Raw genomic sequence first — 7,406 nt, forward strand, 5'->3', positions numbered from 1 at the left:
CGAGCCTCCAGAATTTAGTCTAATGTATTTCCTATGGAGGGGTTTGTTTGTTTACGATTAGCTTAATTACTCGACTACTGTTTGTCGTAGCCCTAATTTTTAGTATGGCTAGATGAGGGACAAATTGGTCTATAACATACTCAAAGGACATCCCCGTATCTCCAGTAGAAACAGAGTTACGAGCCTGCAAAGTTTATTTTCAAAAATCAAAAGTAACCTTCTAACAATAAGTGAGACAAAAAATAAGTTGACGACGATATTGAGGTAGCCTCAAGTTTAAAGTATCCTTGTATGGGGAGCAAAGAGTACTATAACATATCCAAAGGAGATCCCAGTATCTCTTGTAGAACAAGAGTTATGAGCCTCCAAAGTTTAGTGCAAAAATCATAAGTAACATAATAAAAATAAGTGAGACGATACCAAAGTTGACGAACATTTTGCTTAATATCTCGGCCCCTGTTTGTCGTAGCTCAATGTTTTTAGTATGGTTAGATGACGGACAAATTGGACTAAACCATACTCAAAGGACATCCCCGTATCTCCAGTAGAAACAGAGTTACGAGCCTGCAAAGTATAGTCTAATGCATTTCCTATGGAGGGGTTGTTTGTTTACGTTTAACTTAATTACTCGGCCCCTGTTTGTCGTAGCTCATTGTTTTTAGTATCATTAGATGGGGGACAAATTGGACTATAACATACTCAAAGGACATCGCCGTATCTCCAGTAAAAACAGAGTTACGAGCCTGCAAAGTATAGTCTAATGCATTTTCTATGGAGGGGTTTGTTTGTTCACGTATTGCTTAACTTCGGTGATCGGACGTGAACCGGTGTTTTTAGCGTGATATGGCCGTTGCCGAGAGTGCTAGTTAATAATTCGAATTTAAATTAAGTGAGACAAATTAACCTTCATCATTTTAAAACAATAACAAAAAGAAAACATGTTTGCTTTTTTCATATCTATTAAAATTTAAAAGAGGAAAAAAAAGTGAAAAAGTCAACGGCACGCAGTGTTCCTAAGTGATCTCCCTCCCAAGTAGTGACTGCGCTCGACGCTGCTTAACTTCGGTTACCGGACGAGAACCGGTGGATTCAGCGTCATATGGCCGTTGCCGAGAGTGCTAGTTAATAATTTGAATTTAATTAACTTTCATCTTTATAAAACAATAACAAAAAGAAGATATGTTTGCTTTTTTCATATCTGGTGGAATTTGAAAGAGGAAACAAAAGTGAAAAATCAAACGGCACGCAGTATTCCCAAGTACTGTATGCGCTCGACGCTGCTTAACTTCGGTGATCGGACGTGAACCGGTGTTTTCAGCGTGATATGGCCGTTACCGAGAGTGCTAGTTAATAATTCGAATTTAAATTAAGTGAGACAAATTAACCTTCATCATTTTAAAACAATAACAAAAAGAAAACCTGTTTGCTTTTTACATATCTATTAAAATTTAAAAGAGGAAAAAAAAGTGAACAAGATGGCCCAAGGGTTGGGCCTTAATAGTAATTTTACACGGCTCACGTGACCCCCCGTATAGTTGACAACTAAAAACATTTCTGAAACACAATCGTGTATCCCTTTAATTTCTAATAACGTCACATTTCAAATAATATTAATGAAACTAAATTGTGCACCCCACTAAAGTATAATTTTTAAAAACCATACGAATCAAATAATGTATTTGAACAAAATCCTGGATCCCCTAAACCAGAAATCACTATGACCGTAAAGCGTCCCCTCTATTTTACGAAACCTAACCTAACCATCCAGCATAATCTCTGATGTATCACGCGCACAAAGTGCAGTAGTGCACGAAAATTATCATCTTGTTTCCCTTCACTCAAAAAAGCCCGCGAGATTTAAACTACCTTTCTTTCCTCTCTCTCCGAGCGGGATGCCCCCTCTCCCTCTTCCCCCTCTCACTAATATACCAGGCAGGCAGTTCTCTCTCTACGCGGAGCTTCGTATCGCCACCGCGTACGCTAGCGATCTCTCTCTCTCATCGTAAGCGTACGTTTCGCGGACGCGACCGGTTTCCCTCTCTTATCGTAAGCGTTCGTTTCGCGGACGCGTCCGGCACAGGGACAGGGACAGGGACAGGGACAGGGGTTTTGGTGCCGTTTCTTAAATTTTACCGTAATTAAAATTACGTGTAAAATTAAAAAGCCAACGGCACGCAGTGTTCCTAAGTAGTCTCCCTCCCAAGTAATGACTGCGCTCGACGCTGCTTAACTTCGGTTATCGGACGGGAATCGGTGTATTCAGCGTGATATGGCCGTTGCCGAGAGTGCTAGTTAATAATTTGAATTTAATTAACTTTCATCTTTATAAAACAATAAAAAAAAGAAGATATGTTTTCTTTTTTCATATCTGGTGGAATTTGAAAGAGGAAACAAAAGTGAAAAAGCAAACGGCACGCAGTATTCCCAAGTACTGACTGCGCTCGACGCTGCTAACGTCGGCGATCGGACGAGAACCGGCGTTCTCAGCGTGATATGGCCGTTGCCGAGAGTGCTAGATAATAATTCGAATTTAAATTAAGTGAGACAAATTAACCTTCATATTTTTCAAACAATAACAAAAAGAAAATATGTTTGCTTTTTTCATATCTATTGGAATTTAAAAGAGGAAAAAAAAGTGAAAAAGCCAACGGCACGCAGTGATCCTAAGTGGTCGCCCTCCCAAGTACTTACTGCGCTCGACGCTGCTTAACTTCGGTTATCGGACGAAAACCGGTGTATTCAGTGTGATATGGCCGTTGCCGAGAGTGCTAGTTAATAATTTGAATTTAATTAACATTCATCTTTAAAAAACAATAACAAAAAGAAGATATGTTTGCTTTTTTCATATCTGGTGGAATTTAAAAGAGGAAACAAAAGTGAAAAAACAAACGGCACGCAGTATTCCCAAGTACTGTATGCGCTCGACGCTGCTTAACTTCGGTGATCGGACGTGAACCGGTGTTTTCAGCGTGATATGGCCGTTACCGAGAGTGCTAGTTAATAATTCGAATTTAAATTAAGTGAGACAAATTAACCTTCATCATTTTAAAACAATAACAAAAAGAAAACATGTTTGCTTTTTTCATATCTATTAAAATTTAAAAGAGGAAAAAAAAGTGAAAAAGCCAACGGCACGCAGTGTTCCTAAGTGGTCTCCCTCCCAAGTAGTGACTGCGCTCGACGCTGCTTAACTTCGGTTAACGAACGAGAACCGGTGTATTCAGCGTGATATGGCCGTTGCCGAGAGTGCTAGTTAATAATTTGAATTTAATTAACTTTCATCACTATAAAACAATAACAAAAAAGAAGATATGTTTGCTTTTTTCATATCTGGTGGAATTTGAAAGAGGAAACAAAAGTGAAAAAGCCAACGGCACGCAGTATTCCCAAGTACTGTATGCGCTCGACGCTGCTTAACTTCGGTGATCGGACGTGAACAGGTGTTTTCAGCGTGATATGGCCGTTGCCGAGAGTGCTAGTTAATAATTCGGATTTAAATTAAGTGAGACAAATTAACCTTCATCATTTTAAAACAATAACAAAAAGAAAACCTGTTTGCTTTTTACATATCTATTAAAATTTAAAAGAGGAAAAAAAAGTGAAAAAGCCAACGGCACGCAGTGTTCCTAAGTGGTCTCCCTCCCAAGTAATGACTGCGCTCGACGCTGCTTAACTTCGGTTATCGGACGAGAACCGGTGTATTCAGCGTGATATGGTCGTTGCCGAGAATGCTAGTTAATAATTTGAATTTAATTAACTTTCTTCTTTATAAAACAATAACAAAAAGAAGATATGTTTGCTTTTTTCATATCTGGTGGAATTTGAAAGAGGAAACAAAAGTGAAAAAGCCAACGGCACGCAGTATTCCCAAGTACTGTATGCGCTCGATGCTGCTTAACTTCGGTGATCGGACGTGAACCGGTGTTTTCTGCGTGATATGGCCGTTGCCGAGAGTGCTAGTTAATAATTCGGATTTAAATTAAGTGAGACAAATTAACCTTCATCATTTTAAAACAATAACAAAAAGAAAACCTGTTTGCTTTTTACATATCTATTAAAATTTAAAAGAGGAAAAAAAAGTGAACAAGTTGGGAAAACCAAAATATTACCTCTCCGTGTCGAGAAGATTATATAAACAAAATTATCCAATGAAAACACTTTTGCCCTCATCCTTTATATATATAGGAGGCAATGAATGAAATATATCACAATTCATGGGCCTTGATAGATATAGGAGGCAATGAAGGAAATATATCGCATGCACGGGCCTTGGTAGATATAGGAGGCAATGAAGGAAATATATCGCATGCACGGGCCTTGGTTGATACAGGAGGCAGTGATAATCTCTCTTTGTACGAGAGGTTTATCTTTAATATTTAAATAAATATAATTATTTTTAATTATATTAATCTTCAATAATTAACATTAATAATAGTTAAATCGTTTAAAATAAAGTTATACCTATTATCATCTCAAACTTTGCTAATATTGACGTTTAAAGTGAAGGGTACCCCTCTTGCCCGCTTTCTTCAAATTTTGGGGTATATATACGATTCGATTCCATTATAATAGTAAGGAAAAAGCGCAATTGCGAAAACCTTTGGTGGCGATCCCACCTTAGGGAGGCTAGACGTTTCTCGTAACCCTAGCTGATCGCCGCGTATATCCTAAAACCAAACGATGATAATGGAGTAGAAGCCAATGATACAGATTGGTGTCTATGTGGAATAGACGGAAGACCAGTGGATGGTGGTGTTAGAAGCCAGTGTAAGTGCAGCCTGGTGTCAATGTGGGATTGACAAAGAACAGAAAATGGTGGTGATTAGAAGCCAGTAAGAACAGACTGGTGTCCGTGTGGGATGGACAAAGACCAGAAGATGGTGGTGTGAGAACTCAAGTAGAGGAGCCATTTCCGTGACTGTGAAAGCAGTTCGGAGATGGCGAACACGTTTGCTCCGATACGCAAACTGCGAACGCGGTCACGTGGGTGTAACAACAGACAGACACACAGACACACACACAGACACGGCCGTTACAGAACCTCTCCTGGACTACGTCACACGGAGAGGTAAAAACCCAACGGCACGCAGTGTTCCTAAGTGGTCTCCCTCCCAAATAATGACTGCGCTCGTCGTTGCTTAACTTCGGTTATCGGACGAGAACCGGTGTATTCAGCGTGATATGGCCGTAGCCGAGAATGCTAGTTAATAATTTGAATTTAATTAACTTTCATCTTTATAAAACAATAACAAAAAGAAGATATGTTTGCTTTTTTCATATCTGGTGGAATTTGAAAGAGGAAACAAAAGTGAAAAAGCAAACGGCACGCAGTATTCCCAAGTGATGACTGCGCTCGACGCTGCTAACGTCGGCGATCGGACGAGAACCGGTGTTCTCAGCGTGATATGGCCGTTGCCGAGAGTGCTATTTAATAATTCGGATTTAAATTAAGTGAGACAAATTAACCTTCATCATTTTAAAACAATAACAAAAAGAAAACCTGTTTGCTTTTTACATATCTATTAAAATTTAAAAGAGGAAAAAAAGTGAAAAAGCCAACGGCACGCAGTGTTCCTAAGTGGTCTCCCTCCCAAGTAATGACTGCGCTCGACGCTGCTTAACTTCGGTTATCGGACGAGAACCGGTGTATTCAGCGTGATATGGCCGTTGCCGAGAATGCTAGTTAATAATTTGAATTTAATTAACTTTCTTCTTTATAAAACAATAACAAAAAGAAGATATGTTTGCTTTTTTCATATCTGGTGGAATTTGAAAGAGGAAACAAAAGTGAAAAAGCCAACGGCACGCAGTATTCCCAAGTACTGTATGCGCTCGACGCTGCTTAACTTCGGTGATCGGACGTGAACCGGTGTTTTCAGCGTGATATGGCCGTTGCCGAGAGTGCTAGTTAATAATTCGAATTTAAATTAAGTGAGACAAATTAACCTTCATCATTTTAAAACAATAACAAAAAAAAAACCTGTTTGCTTTTTACATATTTATTAAAATTTAAAAGAGGAAAAAAAAGTGAAAAACCCAACGGCACGCAGTGTTCCTAAGTGGTCTCCCTCCCAAGTAATGACTGCGCTCGACGCTGCTTAACTTCGGTTATCGGACGATAACCGGTGTATTCAGCGTGATATGGCCGTTGCCGAGAATGCTAGTTAATAATTTGAATTTATTTAACTTTCATCTTTATAAAACAATAACAAAAAGAAGATATGTTTGCTTTTTTCATATCTGGTGGAATTTGAAAGAGGAAACAAAAGCGAAAAAGGCAACGGCACGCAGTATTCCCAAGTACTGTATGCGCTCGACGCTGCTTAACTTCGGTGATCGGACGTGAACCGGTGTTTTCAGCGTGATATGGCCGTTGCCGAGAGTGCTAGTTAATAATTCGAATTTAAATTAAGTGAGACAAATTAACCTTCATCATTTTAAAACAATAACAAAAAGAAAACCTGTTTGCTTTTTACATATCTATTAAAATTTAAAAGAGGAAAAAAAAGTGAAAAAGCCAACGGCGTGCAGTGTTCCTAAGTGGTCTCCCTCCCAAGTAATGACTGCGCTCGACGCTGCTTAACTTCGGTTATCGGACGAGAATCGGTGTTTTCAGCGTGATATGGCCGTTGCCGAGAGTGCTAGTTAATAATTTGAATTTAATTAACTTTCATCTTTATAAAACAATAACAAAAAGAAGATATGTTTGCTTTTTTCATATCTGGTGGAATTTAAAAGAGGAAACAAAAGTGAAAAAACAAGCGGCACGCAGTATTCCCAAGTACTGTATGCGCTCGACGCTGCTTAACTTCGGTGATCGGACGTGAACCGGTGTTTTCAGCGTGATATGGCCGTTGCCGAGAGTGCTAGTTAATAATTCGAATTTAAATTAAGTGAGACAAATTAACCTTCATCATTTTAAAACAATAACAAAAAGAAAACCTTTTTGCTTTTTACATATCTATTAAAATTTAAAAGAGGAAAATAAAGTGAAAAAGCCAACGGCACGCAGTGTTCCTAAGTGGTCTCCCTCCCAAGTAATGACTGCGCTCGACGCTGCTTAACTTCGGTTATCGGACGAGAACCGGTGTATTCAGCGTGATATGGCCGTAGACACAGAGTTATGGGCCTGCAAAGTATAGTCTAATGCATTTCCTATGGACGGGTTGTTTGTTTACGTTTAGCTTAATTACTCGGCCCCTGTTTGTCGTAGCTCATTGTTTTTAGTATGGTTAGATGGGGGACAAATTGGACTATAACATACTCATAGGACATCCCCGTATCTCCAGTAGAAACAGAGTTACGAGCCTGCAAAGTATAGTCTAATGCATTTCCTATGGAGGGGTTGTTTGTTTACGTTTAGCTTTATTACTCGGCCCCTGTTTGTCGTAGCCCAAAGTTTTTAG

The 7,406-nt window shown here is 39.1% G+C and overlaps 14 pseudogenes; all 14 read right to left on the reverse strand.

Moving 5' to 3' along the window:
* Positions 1–992: 992 nt before the first annotated feature.
* LOC149596914 (5S ribosomal RNA) lies at positions 993–1,111 on the reverse strand (annotated as a pseudogene).
* Positions 1,112–2,162: 1,051 nt separating this feature from the next.
* On the reverse strand, positions 2,163–2,281 carry LOC149596915 (5S ribosomal RNA; annotated as a pseudogene).
* A 361-nt stretch (positions 2,282–2,642) lies between these two features.
* LOC149596916 (5S ribosomal RNA) lies at positions 2,643–2,761 on the reverse strand (annotated as a pseudogene).
* Positions 2,762–2,883: 122 nt separating this feature from the next.
* On the reverse strand, positions 2,884–2,986 carry LOC149596917 (5S ribosomal RNA; annotated as a pseudogene).
* A 137-nt stretch (positions 2,987–3,123) lies between these two features.
* LOC149596918 (5S ribosomal RNA) lies at positions 3,124–3,242 on the reverse strand (annotated as a pseudogene).
* A 123-nt stretch (positions 3,243–3,365) lies between these two features.
* LOC149596919 (5S ribosomal RNA) lies at positions 3,366–3,468 on the reverse strand (annotated as a pseudogene).
* Positions 3,469–3,605: 137 nt separating this feature from the next.
* On the reverse strand, positions 3,606–3,724 carry LOC149596920 (5S ribosomal RNA; annotated as a pseudogene).
* A 1,350-nt stretch (positions 3,725–5,074) lies between these two features.
* On the reverse strand, positions 5,075–5,193 carry LOC149596921 (5S ribosomal RNA; annotated as a pseudogene).
* A 360-nt stretch (positions 5,194–5,553) lies between these two features.
* Positions 5,554–5,672, reverse strand: LOC149596922 (5S ribosomal RNA; annotated as a pseudogene).
* Positions 5,673–5,794: 122 nt separating this feature from the next.
* On the reverse strand, positions 5,795–5,897 carry LOC149596923 (5S ribosomal RNA; annotated as a pseudogene).
* A 137-nt stretch (positions 5,898–6,034) lies between these two features.
* On the reverse strand, positions 6,035–6,153 carry LOC149596924 (5S ribosomal RNA; annotated as a pseudogene).
* A 122-nt stretch (positions 6,154–6,275) lies between these two features.
* On the reverse strand, positions 6,276–6,378 carry LOC149596925 (5S ribosomal RNA; annotated as a pseudogene).
* A 137-nt stretch (positions 6,379–6,515) lies between these two features.
* On the reverse strand, positions 6,516–6,634 carry LOC149596926 (5S ribosomal RNA; annotated as a pseudogene).
* Positions 6,635–6,996: 362 nt separating this feature from the next.
* On the reverse strand, positions 6,997–7,115 carry LOC149596927 (5S ribosomal RNA; annotated as a pseudogene).
* Positions 7,116–7,406: the final 291 nt, after the last annotated feature.

This window comes from Phalangium opilio, unplaced genomic scaffold, assembly GCF_054372755.1.
Source record: "Phalangium opilio isolate 3A_F unplaced genomic scaffold, DU_Popi_V2 ptg000390l_1, whole genome shotgun sequence".
Lineage (NCBI taxonomy): Eukaryota > Metazoa > Arthropoda > Arachnida > Opiliones > Phalangiidae > Phalangium > Phalangium opilio.